The 22,234-nt window shown below is 34.6% G+C and overlaps 1 protein-coding gene across 1 annotated transcript in view; it reads left to right on the top strand.

The window, feature by feature from the left end:
* Window positions 1-22,234, top strand: part of mAChR-A (muscarinic Acetylcholine Receptor, A-type) — a 443,302-nt gene that overhangs the window by 401,072 nt on the left and 19,996 nt on the right. The window contains exon 6 of the mRNA XM_085809061.1: window positions 110-227. The gene's annotated coding sequence lies outside the window, so the exon portion shown is untranslated. The remainder of the gene's footprint in view (window positions 1-109; window positions 228-22,234) is intronic.

Below are 22,234 nucleotides of genomic sequence, written 5' to 3'. Positions count from 1 at the left end.
AATTTTACGGACCGTATTTAATTAATGTTATAAATAATTATTTATTTATATATATATATATATCATAAGCATTAATTTCTTTAATTCTTTGTTTGTTTTTCTTCACTAGGTCTGAAGTTCTCACTCTGCAATCTCTCAACAAACGGCACGTTTTAGCAACTTCATCTGATCAGACTTTTTGTAACAGATTTTAGTTCTTCAGTTACAAGAATCGTTTCACATTCCAGGTAATTACAAAATTATGAGTAACAAAAAGCAAATAAATAAATAAAATAAAATTTATTCAACTACGTTCGAATTTTATGACACCAATTGCTTTTTTTTACCTTTGTGGGAACATTGATTCTTATACAATTTGAAAAACTCCTCTTCTTAAATTTCAAATTCAATATTTTCTGTATACGCAATCGCTGAGCAGTAGATGGATTTTTTACACTTTTATAATTAATTAATATTCATTCTACCACGTTTTAATGCAGGCGATTAGATAGTTATAACACATTTTAAAATAATGTCACTGATGGCAAATAAGGTAGGGGAGAGTAGCCTAATTTGGACCAATTTTGTATTTTTCACTATATAGAAAGACGGAAGAAGTGCCAATAAAAATTAAATAGTAGAAAATAAACTCACTAAGTGTACCTTCAAAATAAAACCATTTATTAAATTTAAAAAATTATTTATAGCGGTGAAAAATGAATTTAAAAAAATCATGTCATCGGTTCACTTTAGGAAACCGGTTTCCTTATTTGAACCGCTAGTTTCCTAAATTGGACCATAAGCTTTCTTAACGGCAATTACAACAAAAGAACCTTTTAATTGAAGCACTAACTCCAGCACACCGAGTATGTATCCAAGCGTGACATTTCATGCATTGTATCATTTCTTCTTCCTTGATTTCTTCGCATAATATACAAAACCATGAATCACCAGTTCCTTTTTTATGTTTCTGCATTTTGTTAAACTTTGGTCAACTCATTTTTTTAAGTTTTGGTATAACCGCAATTTGTAAGGGCTGCTTGTTATTTTCACCGCTTTCTGGGCTATTGGTGCACCGCGAGAAGACGAAGGGCCAGGTGGATCTGGATTTTTCTTTGCTCGCGATGATATTTTTTCAAGAACTGCCCTAAATCGTTTTTTTCGTTATCACTTCTATCTTCATCATCATCACTACTAGAAGGTGAAACAGGTGTTCTGCAATATTTCTGCAATTAGCTTTTAAAATAAGTTTTAAGCACGCTTACGCATACTTCGTCTTGGAGACGAATGGTTGCCATTCCCGTAAGTTTTCGAAGAGTAGCATTGTAGGGTTAATTATAATTTATCCATGAAAAAAATGTCGTTGCCGAAATTCGGCAGCTGTTTTCCGTCTAACTTGGGAAACTTGAATATTTAATGCTTGATACTCTACAGAAACGTCAAACTAACATAACCTCGCTAAATTATAATTGCAAATTGTAGATAAATAAGCAAGTTTTGTGCTGGTATAATAAAACATGTAATTACTTACGTTTAGACGAATTAACTGCTTTCACACTTATGTCGAAATAACAGATTTTCTTCTTAGCCAAACGAATAACACTTCTCTCAATGTAACCACGAGGCGTTTCTTTACAAACACAATTGCATTAACCTCTTCTACATCTACGTATAACAAAATGCCAATCTCAAATCTCGCAGATATCATTAGTCTTTGTATATCATAGCGGTCCAAATTAGGCTAACTTCCCCTACTATTCATACCACTTTTTTAATAATTTTTGTAAATGAGATATTTAATACAGTACAACTCCAACTATCCGAACTCCGACTATCCGAATCACTTTCAGAATTTTTCAGAATCAACTGAAGAAGAAAATGAAAAGGAGAAAAAGGAAAAAGAAGCTCAGGAAAAGGAAATGAAAGAGACAGGAGAAGATGAGGATGGCGTGTCACTTGAGGAATTAAAAAACATTCTTTTGCAAGTTCCTCTATGTTCAGAAGTTAATACTGAGTATACAGCAGAATGAATGGTGTGTGATTCGTCATATCCTGAGTTTCAAATTCTAAATGATGATGAACTTATTGAAAGTGTGAGAGAAGTAAGTGTCGAGGAAGAAGATAACCTTAATGCCGAAGTTGAAGCAGGTAACGGGAACATCAGCTAATGAAGCGTTTGTTGGCCTTGAAATTGCGCTGAAGTGGATGGAGCGCCAGCCCGAATGCACCCACATGGCAACTTCACCAAGCGGACGCGCGACTTAGCTACCCAAAAATGAATGAAGACAGTCAAACAGCTTACTTTGAACGAGATGTTCAGTAAGCAATGACTTTCAGCACTTGCAAGTACTGTACAGTACGCTATATAACATGTACGCAAGTGTTGCCTTTTCATTTTAATTAATTAAAAGCTTTTTTTCTTCAAAAATAATTTTTCTTCCATTTGCAACATTCAGTAAGCACATATAATAATTCATTAAAGTGTACGTAGACCCTTTCTTTATGGAAAATCCAATTATCCGAATGGGATCCGGTCACAATGAATTCGTATAATTGGAGTTCTACTGTATCTGTATAAATACTACTGTATTCAGTTATACCATTCAGGACATCATTGTTTCGGTGCTTTTTAAACATTCGTGTGTGTTCCTTTATTTCTCCAATCAATATATTTCACATACTTTTGGGCTCCCTCCTTTCGTTTAAATTATTTTTTGCAATGCTCCCAACCATTTTTTGAATGGTATGTGTATTCATATATTTACATAATTTATTTAATGTATTGAATTTTTGCAAGAGTTACTAGAACAAATAATAAACAAAATAATGTTTCAATTTCTTTGTAATAAATATTGCAAGTAAACATGGATATATGATAGTAATAAAAATAATAACTCAATTCGGTACTCTTTGTATCAAACTAATGATAAAAACATCATATGAATTAATAATCGATGGGTAAACTTTATGAAACATTGAGAGTTTATCACTATCAAGATTAAGACTTGTTATCAGAAGGTATAAATCCCATGTTCAGCAATCTATAGGCTATTACATTTTTTATCAAAGGTTAACAAATGGCATTACAATGTTACTTCACTAAATATGATGTTAAGAATCGCATTGTATGAAGAGAGAAATGCCAAATATACTACTGATCTGTACGTTATATGATAAAATTTATCCCATAAACTATCTCTAATCTTACTGCTATTATATTTACGGCAATAAATATGCAACAGTGCAGAGTCATTAGGACCTTTTTTGAAGCAAGAAACTTGAAAAATGTACATTGCCCTCATCGGAACTCGTACCTTTCGAATACGCGGGAGTATGCTTCCAGTTACACTACGATGGCATGCGGAAAGGAAAGAGAAAATACCTTATATACTTCCCCTTTTAAAGGATGACTAGGGATTAGGGGACCCAATCTCCAAATCCTGGTGATGACGAATTATCGCCCATTACCTTTTAGTCTGGGAGCCACTTTTAGTGTCAGTAGGACCAGGGACGCCTCGAATACCCGTCCAATATGCTTCCGATTATACCACGAAGCCATGCGGAAAGGAGGAAGAAAATATCTTATAACAGTACCGCTGACCTTTAACTTAAGCCTAAGATACCTAACATCCCCCAGAAGCTTAACACCTTCTTGAATAATTCTAATGTTCTCAAATGAGTGTACAGTTCTGCTAAGAGATACAGTTTTTAATCCTAGAATCGAATACTCTATTTATGACAGAATAAAAGCTTAGATTTCAATAAAAAGATCAGACAGAGACCAATACTCAGTAGAGACGCATTAAGAATTTTATTTCGGAACAGAAAACTTGAAAAACTAGCAATGCCCTCGCTGGGATTCAAATTGCGGCCGGAGCGTTGTAAGCCGGGCGTGCTTCCAATTACTAAAGGAAGGCATGCAGTATGGCGAGGGAAAAATTAATTACAACTCTAATGGTGAGGTTAGGAAAATTAAATTTAATTCGTTTATTTTATTAAAGAAACTCACTCAAAGATTAGTTGCTTACGTTAAGGGATCTTTTATTACAAAACTTTCAGAGGGAAGCTTCTTTGTTTTTACGATAAATATATAGAAAACCACGAAAGCCTCGTACCAGTAGGCTGCTCTGTTCTGGAAAATCGATGTCATAACTAATTTCTAGTGAAACTGACTAAAAGACATAGATTTCAAGCAAGGAAAAATGGCTAAAAACCAACGCAAATGCCAGAAGTTTCTGCTGCGAAACAGAAACTTCAAAGTGATATATTTATTTCATTCATTGTGAATTCAAGATTTTTCATCTGTTGTAAATAAATGCTATTACAATTAATTTATCCAACCGACTTATGGAAATGACAGCTTAACTGCTCAACCTTCATCGTATCAAATAGCGATTTGGGTGATGTGACAAGTGCAGCTAGATTCTACAAGTAGATCATGTAGGAATACTCTTAATGTAAATAAGACCCAACAGAAAACTTCAGATGTTTATCGCATCGCAGCTACAGTTTATTGTTGTATAAATAAGCTTTGGAGTCTTAATACTCAAGATACATACTCCTAGAAAGCATTTTTTTTTTTTTAATTAATGCCTCTGCTGGATCAAGCAGACTGACAGTGAAAAACTTTTATTCGTGTACTATTCTTCTATTTACAAAAATAACAGAGCCTTTAAATAAACAATATTAGATAAAAGTTTTCTATTTTTCAATAAATAATTCAACTTTCATTTAATTTTAAAAACGAATTCACCAAATGAGCAGTAGCGTGGTGGAGATTCATTTAGATTAAAACCCTACAGCAGTTTCTAAATGCTCTTATTCCGCGCTCAGGGCAATAAATTGCTTGTGAGAGGAAACATTAGCAATGTCACATCCACAGCCTGATCGATAAAGAAACGAATCATATAGCAACAAAAGTAGATATCTTAACCAGAGAAAAGAGAAATCAGATATACAGGATTCCCTGCATTACTTTGGTAACTGTGACATCGAGAAAAATAAAGCTTGAAGATATTTGAAATACAATATAGAATTAAATTGTTTAAAATATCACATTTTTCACTGATAATAAATCCCTCCCTTTTAGCATACGTATATACAAACGATTTAGCACTTAAAATCAAAGAACGGCTTTCTAAGATATATACAAGAAAACTCCTTTTATGTAAAACTAAAATAGACTACTTTAGAACATAAACTATTAAATAAATGCTAACTATTTTATTGTCCTGCATGGGCAATAACTAGAAAAGCATGCTAATTTCTCTGAGCCCTTTTGATTATAAAAGAAAACTAAAGTTTTCAGCCAAGGATTTCTGAAAACCAAGTAATACTAACTCTAGCACCGAACATTAATAAGATAATTGAGGTAGATGTACGATAGACATTTTAAAATTTCACATTTCGTTTTAGCTAAAAACGAAAAGTTACTCCTTGAGTTGTATCAAACGATCTGTACTTTTTTCCCTAATAAATGCATCAGATAAGTTTTGATTGACACTGATATTATACCCAAATTAATTAGGTAATGTATTAATGAATAAAAGTATTTACTCTTAGTCTCTGCAATATGATAACGTTGTTAAAATCTTTTACTCCGGCTGGGATTTGAACTCAGCCGCATATGAACCCAGCCAGGATTTGAAACCAGCCTGCTCGCCTGGTGGAGCAGGACCAGCCACCATTCAACCATTCTTAGAGCAGGAAACTGCTCTTAGGAAACACCATTCTTAGAGCAGGAGGCTGCTGGTTCTTTAGTTCCACCAGACCAGCAGCCAGTTTCGAATATGTTTTATTCTGCAATGACATTCAAGGAATTTCTTCCTTGAACTTGGACCTAAACAGTGACTGAGTAGTTAAGACAACTAAATACTAGAGATTCGAACGCGGTTTGACCCTCCGGCAAATAGGCTGACTACGTGGTTAGTTTTCGTGCCACTTGAGTAACGTGAATACGAGCCAAATTTCTGACGAAATAGAAAAGACGCCTTCGTGAAGGAAACTTTAAGGGTAACTGACGGCTGCTCACTCTACACAAGGGAAAACCCACGAAAACTCCTACGCGGTAAACCTGACGCAGTAAGCCTGTTTGCCAGAATTTAACCCCGGATCTAGTGGCCAAGTTGTTAAGGACGCTGAATAATGGGAATTTGACCCGAAGTCGATCCCAGATGAACTTGCTAGCTGCATGGTTTGTTTCCTCCATGTTTAAAGAGAATATGAGCCAGTTTCCTTAGAAAGTCTTCCACGAAGACATCCCTTCCCTCAGGCAAATAAACACCTCTCGTATGCTTTGCGTTATTCACATAACCTAACACAACCAAACCCTAATCGATTTACCTCTCGATTGCTGATGGGCTCTTTTTCGTACGAAGTTTGAAATAATCAATATTATTTGCTCTTATTTAAATAGAAGTAAATTAAAAGAGATGAAGTCAGCACGCATTCAAACTATTCGACGTTTAGCTTTTCTTCTATCTTTTACGATTCCGCATATCATGAGCTTAAACTTCAGAGAGACAAATTCAAATTGGAAGAGAAACACGCCAATGTAAAATTAGGCAAAAAACATCCTTAGTGCGACGTATATTTTGAAAAAAATCCTGTCGATTTCGATGGCGATCAGAAACACGATTTTCTTCAGGAGCAAAAGATATTTTAGCAAAAATATTTCTGCTTCGGAAGAAGACGGTCTTTGTCCCGAAATCGGCAGTGTTTTATTCAAAATCTAAGCCTAAAAGTTGCTATTTTTCTTAAATTTAAATATAAAAACTTTGAAAACAAAATATAAGATTTATCTTTTAATCCATTTCCTTCAGCATATCAATTTCTTCTCCTTTAGAATTTTCCTGAAACTTTAAGCGTGTAGAAGATCTAGCAAGCATTACAAAGCACATCTTTCATAAAAAATTTAATGAATATCTACGATCTCCATGCATATCTCCCTTAAAAAGTGTCAGGTATTCTGCACCATTCGTGAACTGATTCTACATGAAATGGAAATCAGTCACGTATGAATAGAAGAACAAACACAAAAGAATCCTTGCTACTGTGTTTCAATAACCAAATCTGTTTCGTTATATAGAGTTATAACAAAATTTCATAATGAATCCTTAAATTATATAGAAAGGAGATACTATAAGCGTTTAAAGGTTTATATTGAGAAAACAGGAAATATTTTCTCAAATACGAATCGAAAAATACATTCCGTTTAATAATTTTAAATAAAAATGCAATTTTTACGAGCATGCATGAGGAATAAATATAGCAAATAGTTCAAGCTGAGAAGGAGATCTAAATCTTTCAGAATGTTCACTACTTCATTTTAATGTTGTTATATGAACCAGTTTTTTTTACAAAAGCTCCAAGAGGCTGTAGGAGTTAAACCCATTTGTAGAGTCATTAGGTTATTATGAAGCAGGAGACGAGAAAAATGCGCAATGCTCTGGCCAGGACTCGAACCTGGACCTCTCGAATACGCGCCAAGTGTGCTACCGTTACACCACAAAGGCATGCAGAAAGGAGAAAGAAAATTCCGTATACCCTGAATTCTAGTAGTTCGACACGTATTCAAATCCTGGGCTGGCTGCATAGGCGTTTTCGTGGTTTTCTTTATGTGCAACGAAGATACGAAGGAACTTCCTTTAGAGCGTTCTCTATGAAGGCATCCCTTTCCTTAAACAAATAGCCTTCGCGTGCTTTGCCATGATCAATAAACCAAACCATCCAGTGTTTTATAATGTTCTCTATAATGGCGGACATTCAAGAAATCTAAACATTTTTCTTTAACCATGTTCTATGTCAGCTTCTTATTCATTTTCCTGTGAAACCAACTATTTGTAAATTAATAAATTCAAATTTAAAAGTAATTAACATTAATTTATTTTTTAGCATAATATATACGTAACATGTCTGCAATAGAATCTATTTGTAAACTGAAAACATACTTCAAAAATGCTAGAAAATCTCTCATGATGCCAGTCACTAATCTTTCGAGATCTGTAATAATCGTCTCTTTAGAGAGAAATAAAATGAAATTCTAAACAATTAGCAAATTGTGTCTGTCATAAATATAGCTACTGGGATAACCATGAATAATTTACTGGGAAATGAACTCAGGACAAAATTACCAGCGATTGCTTTTTAGCTATTCGGGTATCGATGGATGCCAAAAAGCTGCCACGAAGGGTCTAACATCGCGCTTCTTCATATAAGGAATCTCAAGCTTTATATAATTTTTAATGAGAGATAACAAAAACAAAAATTTTCTTTTAAAACAGTGGTTCTCAACCTATTTTATCCAATGGGCCGCTTTCATCATTGCTAGAAGATCATCCCCCCTTCCTTTCCAAAACTCGAAAAAGACAGATATATATTTATTTAGGTTTAGATTATTTTTTAACATGTTTTGTAAATTAAATAAGAAAAAGTATAAAGTACTGAAAAAGGTCAAAACTTGAATAAACGTAAACTAAAATTAAATACATAACAGCTAAATAAAATGCTGACCACATTCACTCCCTGAAATTATACAGTCCCCCTCACCTAAGGAGGGGAATGTCCTTTTAATTGAGAACCCCAGTGTTAAAATACACGTCTCCAGATCTCATTCTTTTGTACTAGAACGTGCAATTTGGTGGAGTGGCAAATACGTATTTTTTGTGTTTGATATTCATAAAGTGAACTTCATACCTACAACATTAATTATTTTACGAATGCTACGATGGATAACTTGCTAACACATAGGGCTGCAATTAACAACAGAAGAACTGCTGTGTGAGGTTATACTATGAACGCCTCGTGTGTCGTGACAGACGTGTGTCGAAGCTCAAAACGCTTGATGTTTTTCCCTGAAAACTAAATAATACTCGTAAAACCGGTATCAATAAATTTATTTAGGGAAAATGTTTGCTTTATAGCTCCCTATTCCTTAACGGAATTCGTACAGAGAGTTCAGCCTCATATATAGAGAGAGAAAGTGTTAATTAGTCGATTATTTGAAATACGGCAAAGCACGCGGGAGCTTTCTGCTTAAGGAAAGGAATGCCACTGGAGATGATTTAAAGAATTGGCTCATATAGCTAAAACTCCGTAATTCTTTGAAAACTCAGCAACGAAAACTGTATTTTGATTACACTGCCTATAAATAGGAAGTTAGTTTATTATCGGCAAAGCACGGCAAATATTTATTTCGTTTTTACGCTTACCTGAAAGAAACGTAATTCTTTTCCATTTGGTTTTAGTTCTAAAATCTCCTTTTAATATTTTCAAGTTATTTTCGTTCTTAATAACTAACAGGAAATAAACTTCTTAAAGAAAATCATACTTAATCTGCCAGCAGCAAAATAAGCTCTCAGGAAGTTAATTTTCTTTCTCGGGTCCACACTATCGCATTTTAAACGACCCCTTGCCTTCTGACTTTATATGTGTGTACATTTTCAAATTCATTTCCTTCCAGATATTATACTGCGACTTGGAGCTTTTATATAGAGAAATAAAAACTTTATGTTCTGCATTCTCTTTTTAAATAAAAATCGGCTGTTAAGTATATCTATACATATATAATTCAAAAACTCACTAACCTTAGGTTATTTAACTTAAGAAATTTAACAAAAATGCTTTACATATATGTCAAACTAATTTCTGAGTATTAGTCATATTTCTTCTACAACGTCATGTTTACCTGAGCACAGACATCAAAGAAATTTGCTTTAGAGAGACCGCTGCTTTTGTTTGCCATCTTTAATGTATTCAGAAAAAAAAAGATGTAAATTAAAATTATATTGTAATAATATTTATTTGTTGCTGAATGTAATAAAAACATCTAATAAACAGTTATTGTAATAGTAAGGTATTATATCTCTAAAAATGTCTTTAACCAAATAAATTTAGCAACCACTGTTTCAAGTTCGGTTAGTTTTTTTTAAATGTGTGTGTTCGAAATTTGCATACGCATTTCTTGTCGCGGATTGTTGAAATATGTGTCGTCATATGCATTAATTAAATAGAAATCAGTGGCCAGAGAAAATAGCATTTCTCACATTTTTCTCTATATCTTACTTATTCTACCTCCGTGTTCTTACCTTCATATTATACACTCACTTCCAAAAGTTAAGCACAAAGATGTAACATGCAAAAAAATCAACAAATACTGTTTTGATTGACATAAAATTCGGCAGGAAAGTAGCATATATATTTATGCATAAAACAAAATCAATAATTATGTACAGAAATGTGAAAAATATTAAATTTTTGTAAGTTATCAGATAATGACATACTGGAGACTTAAACAGAATTATGTATAAAGTCAAAATAAACACCATAAAATGAAAAAAAAGGACCTTAATAGGGTATGTGATCCCCATCATCCGTATACAAAGTTTTACACCTTGTGACCATGCTTTCAATTAGGTGGTCTATTCATGCGATGCGTGCGTTGTTATACAACAATTTCAAATTAACTAGAAGTGGACTGTACTAAATATTTTATTCGACAACTTTAATCAAATGCGTGCCATCTTTCAAGCGATGACTTACTACTAACAACAACAGCAATAAAAAATAAAACTGAGTAAGCGTTTACAGGGTTGCTGTAATGAACATCTGCGCCATGCAAGGCGCCAAGAAGAGAAAAAATGACGTAATCTTACAGTTAAATAGTCTTAATGACTTAACATACCCCTTGGCATTGAAGGGTTACTTCCAATAGTTTCGTGCGATAATACTCATAATAACCTACAAAATTGTACAATTACTACCTTATACAATAATGCAATACGAATAACTTCTCTTAATTCAATATAATAATATTCAATTTTCAATACAAAATTTTATACACAATACAATGTACAATACAAGTTTTATAATAATAAGCTAAGACTTAACTAACTTAGGAAGCTTCTTCTTGAGGTAAAATTGCAATTTTTGTAATTCCACGCTTAATGATGCCCTTTGCTGTCTGTATTTCTACTACTCTAACCTTACCGTCAACTCCAGGAAAAATTCTTGTAATGCGCCCTAACACCCATCTACAGACAGGAAGCTCATCCTCCTTAACTAGTACTAGCATACCTATTTTAATATTCGTTTGTTCTACCTTCCATTTTGAACGCTGTTGTAGTGTGTTTAAATAGTCCCTATGCCAACGATTCCATATCAACTGGACAAATCTGGTAGTTCGTTTCCATCTTGAGAGTCTGTTTTCAGGTATATCAATTAATTCGGGTTCTACTATAGCATTCAAGGGTCTTCCAATGAGAAAATGACCTGGTGTTAATGCCTCTAAATCATTTACATCGGAAGATAAGGGAGTAATAGGGCGAGAATTTAAAACAGAGTCTATCTGAGTTACTACAGTTAATAACTCCTCGAAAGTCAACCTTGCATTACCTACAATCCGCTTTAAGTGGTATTTCACGGATTTTATTCCAGATTCCCATAGTCCACCAAAATTAGGTGTCCGTGGGGGAATAAACTTCCATACTATTCCTTCTTCACCTAAATAATCTGCTAATTTTTTGTCAGGATTTCTAATTAAATTGTTAATTCTTTGCAATTCGGCATTTGCGCCAACGAAGTTTTTTGCGTTGTCTGAGAAAATGATTGAGCATTTTCCGCGCCTAGCAATAAATCTCTTTAAGGCAATAAATGCGTCAGTGGTGAGTTCACTCACTAGTTCGAGATGCATTGCCTTTGTTATAAGGCAAATGAAAAGAGCTAAATATACCTTATGAAGAGTTCCTTTCCTCTGTCCCTTGTATCTAATAAAAAATGGACCGCAAAAATCGGTGCCGACATGATTAAAGGGTGAGCTTGGATTTATGCGCTCTGCAGGCAATGACCCCATAATTTGTTTGATAGTGACTGGTTTATTTTTACTACAAATTATACATTCATGGGTAATCTTTCTAGTTAAATTCCTACCTTGTAATGGCCAAAATTTCTGTCTCATAAAACACAATAATGCTTGCGAACCTACGTGTAAATATTTCTGATGATAATGCTCAGCAATCAGCTTAGTTAGTTTGCATTTAACAGGCAAAATTATTTGATGTTTTTGTGAAAACATTACATTGGCCCCTTGTAATCGGCTTCCTACTCTCATTACATTATTTGCATCCAAAAAAGGGTTCAAAGAAAGTAAATTACTTTTATTATTAATGGGTTTACCTTGTGCGAGGGAGTTGTAATCTGAATAAAAACTACATTTTTGAACCTCTCTTACTAAAAAGGATTCTGCCTCATTTAACTCCTTTGAACTTACTCCTCCTGTTCTTCTCTGCGCTCCTTTCTGTTTTGCACACCTAGAGTTCCAAATGAACCTGAAAATATAACTAACAATACGTAATAATTTTAAATAATTGTTAGTGATATCTAGGACATTATCAATAAATTTTGAAGGCAAAGTGCATAAACAAGCAATGTCAGTTCTTTTTCTCAGTTCATTAGAAAATGTCTCTGTTTTTTCTAATTGTTCAAAGTCAATGTTCTTGTTAGGTATGACACCCTCACTCAAGAATGGAGGACCTTTCCACCACAGATCAGCATCATGCAGCTTGTCAAAATTCAGTCCTCGGGAAATAAGGTCTGCTGGGTTCTCCTCTGAACGCACATAATTCCACTGGCATGTATGTGTTAGCTCTTGGATCTGCAACACTCGATTAGCAACAAAAGTTTTTAGTACATGCGGGGGATTCTGAAGCCATGCTAACACTATGGTTGAGTCACACCACAGACATATCTTGCTGATGTCCAATAAAGGCACCACATTTGCAACAAGCTGTGCTAGCAGTACAGCTGCGCAGAGTTCCAGTCGAGGTACTGTCATCGATTTTAGTGGAGCTACTCTGGACTTGCTGCAAAGCAAATGTGAAGATAAATTATTGTCACTTCTACAGCGTAAATAGATGGCTACTCCGTATGCGTGTTCTGATGCATCTGAAAATCCATGAATTTGTATATCAGAAAAACTATCCTGTAAAACATATCTACTGACTTTCAAATTGTTGATAGATTGCATTGAATCAATAAAAAGTTGCCAATCCTTAATTATCCTTTCGGGTAGCGGATCGTTCCAATCAAGCTTCAATAACCAAAGTCTTTGGATGAAGATTTTTGCTTTTGTTATCCCTGGACCAAGCAGTCCTAATGGATCATAAATGCGAGCAATATCAGACAACACTGTTCTCCTTGTGTAAGTAGTTGGTTTCTTGATGGTTGATTTGTACGAAAAACAATCTATCTTTGGATTCCATAATAATCCTAAAGTTTTGATGCTCTGATCGTCATCGAAATTACTGAAAGAATATTCCTCTTGTCCATCCGGAAACTGCAAAAGATCAGGATGATTAGCACACCATCTGTGCAGACGCATTCCTCCACGTGATAATAGGTTAATCAATTGCGACTGTAATTCTTTAACCTCTATTAGAGTATGGGCTCCTGTGAGTACGTCATCGACATAAAATTCCTTTGTACTATTGGCACTGCTAACGAAAAATTGTTTTTCTCGTCTTCTGCTAATTGATTAAGTGTGCGTGTTGCTAGATATGGTGCGTTGGAAGTACCGTAAGTTATAGTCTTCAGTCTATAGACCTTAACTGGTTCTTCTTCACTACTCTTCCATAAGATGCGTAATAAATCTCTTTGATGTTCTTTAATCAAAATCTGACGATACGTTTTTACAATGTCTGCTGTGAAGGCAATTTTATGCGTTCGAAATCTGCAAATAATATCAAATAGTTCGTCTTGAACTAACCCTCCATTCAGCAGAATATCGTTTAACGAAATTCCACTAGTCGTAGGAGCAGTGGCATCGAACACTACCCTAAGTTTAGTGCTAGGTTTCTCGGGTCTGAAAACCCCATGGTGAGGAAGATAATATGAGAAACTAGAGCTATCCCCTTCATCAATTTCTTCGGAATGGCCTAATTTATTATATTCCTTAATGAAATCTTCGTATAAGTGTTTCATTGCGGGATTGCGAGTGAAGCGTTTAAGTAGATAATTCAGTCTTTTGCTAGCGTTTTCTCTCGATTCGCCTAAAAGGCTAAGTCCTTCCTCCTTAATTGGCATTTCCACTACATATCTGCCATTATCTTGCCTCGTGTGTGTACGAAGAAAGTGCTGTTCACAAAATTCCTCTTCCTGACTTTTCACTTTTTTTGCTTCATTAATACCTTCAATCTCCCAAAACCTTCTCATGTTGTCAGATAAATTATCCCCATTTTCCACAAACCCACAATAATTATCAACACTGCCTTGCTGCGGCATGCGCACTGACCCGCTAACGATGTATCCAAAAATTGACTGATGGAGAATCAGGTCTTGCATATTTATTCTATTTGTTCCCAGTAAATCAAAAAATATTTCGTTAGATAATAAAACATGTAATTGACCAGGTTTATAAAACTCTGGATCAGCTAAACCAATAAGTTGCAACTGCTTAACATCAGGAATGTTTATCTAGCAGGCGTTACGCGAGTTATTTTTGGAACAACAAAAATTTGTAAGGTACGAATAAAATCTCTAGTAGCGTTAGCGATGGTTGCTATAGCTTTTTCCTTAACACACATAACTGTACCATTGATACCTGAAATAGAAGCGTTTATTTTTCTTTTCTTCAAATTCAATAACTCAGCACCTTCTTTAGTAATGAAATTATTTTGAGAACCGGAATCCAGCAAGGCTCTCAGCGAAATAAATTTTCCATCATTACCCTTAACGAAAATAATTGCAGTTGAAAGTAGAACTTGTTTATTAAAAGAACTGGATATATTCAGCGTAGTACCGTTAATGGACTTTGCTTGGTTGGTTTCATTAGTGTCACTAACCTTTTGGCTGCTTGCCATTGGAGTAAATTTATCAACATTTGGAGAAAAATTACTGCTTAATTTATTAGTCTTGTTTGTGATTTGATTCGATGTGCCATTTGCTTTATCGAAATTTTCTTCATTTCGATCAAAATGTAGGAGCGAATTGTGAAATTTCTGACATTTTCTGCATGTATTAGAACTTTTACAGTCCTTGATTGTGTGGACCGAAGATAAACAATTGAAACATAATTTTTTTGTCTTTACAAATTCCAATCGTTTCTTGACTGTTAGATTTAAGAATTGCGCACATTTCAACAATAAATGATCAGCTTTACAATAAGGACAATTTTTTGAATTTTCCGAAAGTGATGTAAGAGCTTTGGTATTAAATGAACGTTTCGATTCCCCATGCGGAGGTTTGTAATGTGATAGGGTGCGAGCGTGTTCCTTCAAAAAACATGTCAGTTGTTTAATCGTTCCTATCTCGTCTTTTTTAAGTGACCTTTCCCACCAACACCGAGTATTTCTATCCAACTTTTCAACTAATAAATAAACAATTAACGTGTCTGAAAATTATTCCACCTTTTGCTCCAATGCTTCCAAGGATCGTAAACATTCATGCACCTTATCGATAAATTTTAAAAGCGACGAAGTAGAATCACTCGTTTGAGGTATAGAAATTAATTTCTTTATGATAGAATTGATCAAATCTTTTTTGTTGCAATAGCGCTCAACCAACAGATTCCATGCTATGTCATAATTCGAATCTGAAATTGGAATGGACTGAATAATATTTAAAGCGTCTGCCTTACACGAATTCTTTAAATATTGCAATTTTTGCGCATTAGTTAATTTGCTATTTTTATGCACAGCTGCGGAAAATAAGTCCTCAAATTCAATCCATTCTTCGATTTTCCCACTAAATATTGGAAGAGACAATTTAGGAAATTTTATATCCGAAACAATTATGTCTTTACTCGAACCGTTTTCATTTGAGCAGCTATTCCTTTGAGAACGGATCTCAGAAATTCTTCTTTTAATTTTCAAATGAATTTCATCGAGATTATCTACTACATTTTCCTTTTCCTTAATGAATTCGTCAGTGTCCTTTTCTTCACAATGTGCAAATAAAGAATCGAAAATGTTACTTAATTCCTTTTTAAATTCTAATATTTTTGATTCGTATAACTCCAATAAGGAAATATCTGCTTCATCCACTGTAGAATTTACCTTATTTCCAAACTTTCTGATACTGCATTTTAAACTCTTTTTGTTAGCTTTAATTGCTTTCAATTCACTCATCATGAACAAATAAATAATTTATCACTTACCGTGATTGCAGATTTCTCGACAGCAACACCGGAAATGAACGATGACACAGTATCCAATCTTAATTGCGTAATCCACACGAAAACGAAAGCATTCCAAACACTCTATATGAAGTTATGCGTAATACAACCAAACGAAAGTATTACAAATGTTCTAAAAGGTTAATTTTAGCAACGATGTCTTTTACCTGTGGCTCGGCGGGCCATAAAGTGTTCATGCGATGCGTGCGTTGTTATACAACAATTTCAAATTAACTAGAAGTGGACTGTACTAAATATTTTATTCGACAACTTTAATCAAATGCGTGCCATCTTTCAAGCGATGACTTACTACTAACAACAACAGCAATAAAAAATAAAACTGAGTAAGCGTTTACAGGGTTGCTGTAATGAACATCTGCGCCATGCAAGGCGCCAAGAAGAGAAAAAATGACGTAATCTTACAGTTAAATAGTCTTAATGACTTAACATACCCCTTGGCATTGAAGGGTTACTTCCAATAGTTTCGTGCGATAATACTCATAATAACCTACAAAATTGTACAATTACTACCTTATACAATAATGCAATACGAATAACTTCTCTTAATTCAATATAATAATATTCAATTTTCAATACAAAATTTTATACACAATACAATGTACAATACAAGTTTTATAATAATAAGCTAAGACTTAACTAACTTAGGAAGCTTCTTCTTGAGGTAAAATTGCAATTTTTGTAATTCCACGCTTAATGATGCCCTTTGCTGTCTGTATTTCTACTACTCTAACCTTACCGTCAACTCCAGGAAAAATTCTTGTAATGCGCCCTAACACCCATCTACAGACAGGAAGCTCATCCTCCTTAACTAGTACTAGCATACCTATTTTAATATTCGTTTGTTCTACCTTCCATTTTGAACGCTGTTGTAGTGTGTTTAAATAGTCCCTATGCCAACGATTCCATATCAACTGGACAAATCTGGTAGTTCGTTTCCATCTTGAGAGTCTGTTTTCAGGTATATCAATTAATTCGGGTTCTACTATAGCATTCAAGGGTCTTCCAATGAGAAAATGACCTGGTGTTAATGCCTCTAAATCATTTACATCGGAAGATAAGGGAGTAATAGGGCGAGAATTTAAAACAGAGTCTATCTGAGTTACTACAGTTAATAACTCCTCGAAAGTCAACCTTGCATTACCTACAATCCGCTTTAAGTGGTATTTCACGGATTTTATTCCAGATTCCCATAGTCCACCAAAATTAGGTGTCCGTGGGGGAATAAACTTCCATACTATTCCTTCTTCACCTAAATAATCTGCTAATTTTTTGTCAGGATTTCTAATTAAATTGTTAATTCTTTGCAATTCGGCATTTGCGCCAACGAAGTTTTTTGCGTTGTCTGAGAAAATGATTGAGCATTTTCCGCGCCTAGCAATAAATCTCTTTAAGGCAATAAATGCGTCAGTGGTGAGTTCACTCACTAGTTCGAGATGCATTGCCTTTGTTATAAGGCAAATGAAAAGAGCTAAATATACCTTATGAAGAGTTCCTTTCCTCTGTCCCTTGTATCTAATAAAAAATGGACCGCAAAAATCGGTGCCGACATGATTAAAGGGTGAGCTTGGATTTATGCGCTCTGCAGGCAATGACCCCATAATTTGTTTGATAGTGACTGGTTTATTTTTACTACAAATTATACATTCATGGGTAATCTTTCTAGTTAAATTCCTACCTTGTAATGGCCAAAATTTCTGTCTCATAAAACACAATAATGCTTGCGAACCTACGTGTAAATATTTCTGATGATAATGCTCAGCAATCAGCTTAGTTAGTTTGCATTTAACAGGCAAAATTATTTGATGTTTTTGTGAAAACATTACATTGGCCCCTTGTAATCGGCTTCCTACTCTCATTACATTATTTGCATCCAAAAAAGGGTTCAAAGAAAGTAAATTACTTTTATTATTAATGGGTTTACCTTGTGCGAGGGAGTTGTAATCTGAATAAAAACTACATTTTTGAACCTCTCTTACTAAAAAGGATTCTGCCTCATTTAACTCCTTTGAACTTACTCCTCCTGTTCTTCTCTGCGCTCCTTTCTGTTTTGCACACCTAGAGTTCCAAATGAACCTGAAAATATAACTAACAATACGTAATAATTTTAAATAATTGTTAGTGATATCTAGGACATTATCAATAAATTTTGAAGGCAAAGTGCATAAACAAGCAATGTCAGTTCTTTTTCTCAGTTCATTAGAAAATGTCTCTGTTTTTTCTAATTGTTCAAAGTCAATGTTCTTGTTAGGTATGACACCCTCACTCAAGAATGGAGGACCTTTCCACCACAGATCAGCATCATGCAGCTTGTCAAAATTCAGTCCTCGGGAAATAAGGTCTGCTGGGTTCTCCTCTGAACGCACATAATTCCACTGGCATGTATGTGTTAGCTCTTGGATCTGCAACACTCGATTAGCAACAAAAGTTTTTAGTACATGCGGGGGATTCTGAAGCCATGCTAACACTATGGTTGAGTCACACCACAGACATATCTTGCTGATGTCCAATAAAGGCACCACATTTGCAACAAGCTGTGCTAGCAGTACAGCTGCGCAGAGTTCCAGTCGAGGTACTGTCATCGATTTTAGTGGAGCTACTCTGGACTTGCTGCAAAGCAAATGTGAAGATAAATTATTGTCACTTCTACAGCGTAAATAGATGGCTACTCCGTATGCGTGTTCTGATGCATCTGAAAATCCATGAATTTGTATATCAGAAAAACTATCCTGTAAAACATATCTACTGACTTTCAAATTGTTGATAGATTGCATTGAATCAATAAAAAGTTGCCAATCCTTAATTATCCTTTCGGGTAGCGGATCGTTCCAATCAAGCTTCAATAACCAAAGTCTTTGGATGAAGATTTTTGCTTTTGTTATCCCTGGACCAAGCAGTCCTAATGGATCATAAATGCGAGCAATATCAGACAACACTGTTCTCCTTGTGTAAGTAGTTGGTTTCTTGATGGTTGATTTGTACGAAAAACAATCTATCTTTGGATTCCATAATAATCCTAAAGTTTTGATGCTCTGATCGTCATCGAAATTACTGAAAGAATATTCCTCTTGTCCATCCGGAAACTGCAAAAGATCAGGATGATTAGCACACCATCTGTGCAGACGCATTCCTCCACGTGATAATAGGTTAATCAATTGCGACTGTAATTCTTTAACCTCTATTAGAGTATGGGCTCCTGTGAGTACGTCATCGACATAAAATTCCTTTGTACTATTGGCACTGCTAACGAAAAATTGTTTTTCTCGTCTTCTGCTAATTGATTAAGTGTGCGTGTTGCTAGATATGGTGCGTTGGAAGTACCGTAAGTTATAGTCTTCAGTCTATAGACCTTAACTGGTTCTTCTTCACTACTCTTCCATAAGATGCGTAATAAATCTCTTTGATGTTCTTTAATCAAAATCTGACGATACGTTTTTACAATGTCTGCTGTGAAGGCAATTTTATGCGTTCGAAATCTGCAAATAATATCAAATAGTTCGTCTTGAACTAACCCTCCATTCAGCAGAATATCGTTTAACGAAATTCCACTAGTCGTAGGAGCAGTGGCATCGAACACTACCCTAAGTTTAGTGCTAGGTTTCTCGGGTCTGAAAACCCCATGGTGAGGAAGATAATATGAGAAACTAGAGCTATCCCCTTCATCAATTTCTTCGGAATGGCCTAATTTATTATATTCCTTAATGAAATCTTCGTATAAGTGTTTCATTGCGGGATTGCGAGTGAAGCGTTTAAGTAGATAATTCAGTCTTTTGCTAGCGTTTTCTCTCGATTCGCCTAAAAGGCTAAGTCCTTCCTCCTTAATTGGCATTTCCACTACATATCTGCCATTATCTTGCCTCGTGTGTGTACGAAGAAAGTGCTGTTCACAAAATTCCTCTTCCTGACTTTTCACTTTTTTTGCTTCATTAATACCTTCAATCTCCCAAAACCTTCTCATGTTGTCAGATAAATTATCCCCATTTTCCACAAACCCACAATAATTATCAACACTGCCTTGCTGCGGCATGCGCACTGACCCGCTAACGATGTATCCAAAAATTGACTGATGGAGAATCAGGTCTTGCATATTTATTCTATTTGTTCCCAGTAAATCAAAAAATATTTCGTTAGATAATAAAACATGTAATTGACCAGGTTTATAAAACTCTGGATCAGCTAAACCAATAAGTTGCAACTGCTTAACATCAGGAATGTTTATCTAGCAGGCGTTACGCGAGTTATTTTTGGAACAACAAAAATTTGTAAGGTACGAATAAAATCTCTAGTAGCGTTAGCGATGGTTGCTATAGCTTTTTCCTTAACACACATAACTGTACCATTGATACCTGAAATAGAAGCGTTTATTTTTCTTTTCTTCAAATTCAATAACTCAGCACCTTCTTTAGTAATGAAATTATTTTGAGAACCGGAATCCAGCAAGGCTCTCAGCGAAATAAATTTTCCATCATTACCCTTAACGAAAATAATTGCAGTTGAAAGTAGAACTTGTTTATTAAAAGAACTGGATATATTCAGCGTAGTACCGTTAATGGACTTTGCTTGGTTGGTTTCATTAGTGTCACTAACCTTTTGGCTGCTTGCCATTGGAGTAAATTTATCAACATTTGGAGAAAAATTACTGCTTAATTTATTAGTCTTGTTTGTGATTTGATTCGATGTGCCATTTGCTTTATCGAAATTTTCTTCATTTCGATCAAAATGTAGGAGCGAATTGTGAAATTTCTGACATTTTCTGCATGTATTAGAACTTTTACAGTCCTTGATTGTGTGGACCGAAGATAAACAATTGAAACATAATTTTTTTGTCTTTACAAATTCCAATCGTTTCTTGACTGTTAGATTTAAGAATTGCGCACATTTCAACAATAAATGATCAGCTTTACAATAAGGACAATTTTTTGAATTTTCCGAAAGTGATGTAAGAGCTTTGGTATTAAATGAACGTTTCGATTCCCCATGCGGAGGTTTGTAATGTGATAGGGTGCGAGCGTGTTCCTTCAAAAAACATGTCAGTTGTTTAATCGTTCCTATCTCGTCTTTTTTAAGTGACCTTTCCCACCAACACCGAGTATTTCTATCCAACTTTTCAACTAATAAATAAACAATTAACGTGTCTGAAAATTATTCCACCTTTTGCTCCAATGCTTCCAAGGATCGTAAACATTCATGCACCTTATCGATAAATTTTAAAAGCGACGAAGTAGAATCACTCGTTTGAGGTATAGAAATTAATTTCTTTATGATAGAATTGATCAAATCTTTTTTGTTGCAATAGCGCTCAACCAACAGATTCCATGCTATGTCATAATTCGAATCTGAAATTGGAATGGACTGAATAATATTTAAAGCGTCTGCCTTACACGAATTCTTTAAATATTGCAATTTTTGCGCATTAGTTAATTTGCTATTTTTATGCACAGCTGCGGAAAATAAGTCCTCAAATTCAATCCATTCTTCGATTTTCCCACTAAATATTGGAAGAGACAATTTAGGAAATTTTATATCCGAAACAATTATGTCTTTACTCGAACCGTTTTCATTTGAGCAGCTATTCCTTTGAGAACGGATCTCAGAAATTCTTCTTTTAATTTTCAAATGAATTTCATCGAGATTATCTACTACATTTTCCTTTTCCTTAATGAATTCGTCAGTGTCCTTTTCTTCACAATGTGCAAATAAAGAATCGAAAATGTTACTTAATTCCTTTTTAAATTCTAATATTTTTGATTCGTATAACTCCAATAAGGAAATATCTGCTTCATCCACTGTAGAATTTACCTTATTTCCAAACTTTCTGATACTGCATTTTAAACTCTTTTTGTTAGCTTTAATTGCTTTCAATTCACTCATCATGAACAAATAAATAATTTATCACTTACCGTGATTGCAGATTTCTCGACAGCAACACCGGAAATGAACGATGACACAGTATCCAATCTTAATTGCGTAATCCACACGAAAACGAAAGCATTCCAAACACTCTATATGAAGTTATGCGTAATACAACCAAACGAAAGTATTACAAATGTTCTAAAAGGTTAATTTTAGCAA

Source organism: Stegodyphus dumicola, chromosome X2, assembly GCF_044657685.1.
Source record: "Stegodyphus dumicola isolate Sdum_Otavi_A_Nest chromosome X2, ASM4465768v1".
Lineage (NCBI taxonomy): Eukaryota > Metazoa > Arthropoda > Arachnida > Araneae > Eresidae > Stegodyphus > Stegodyphus dumicola.
This window is presented reverse-complemented; position numbering and strand designations above follow the sequence as displayed.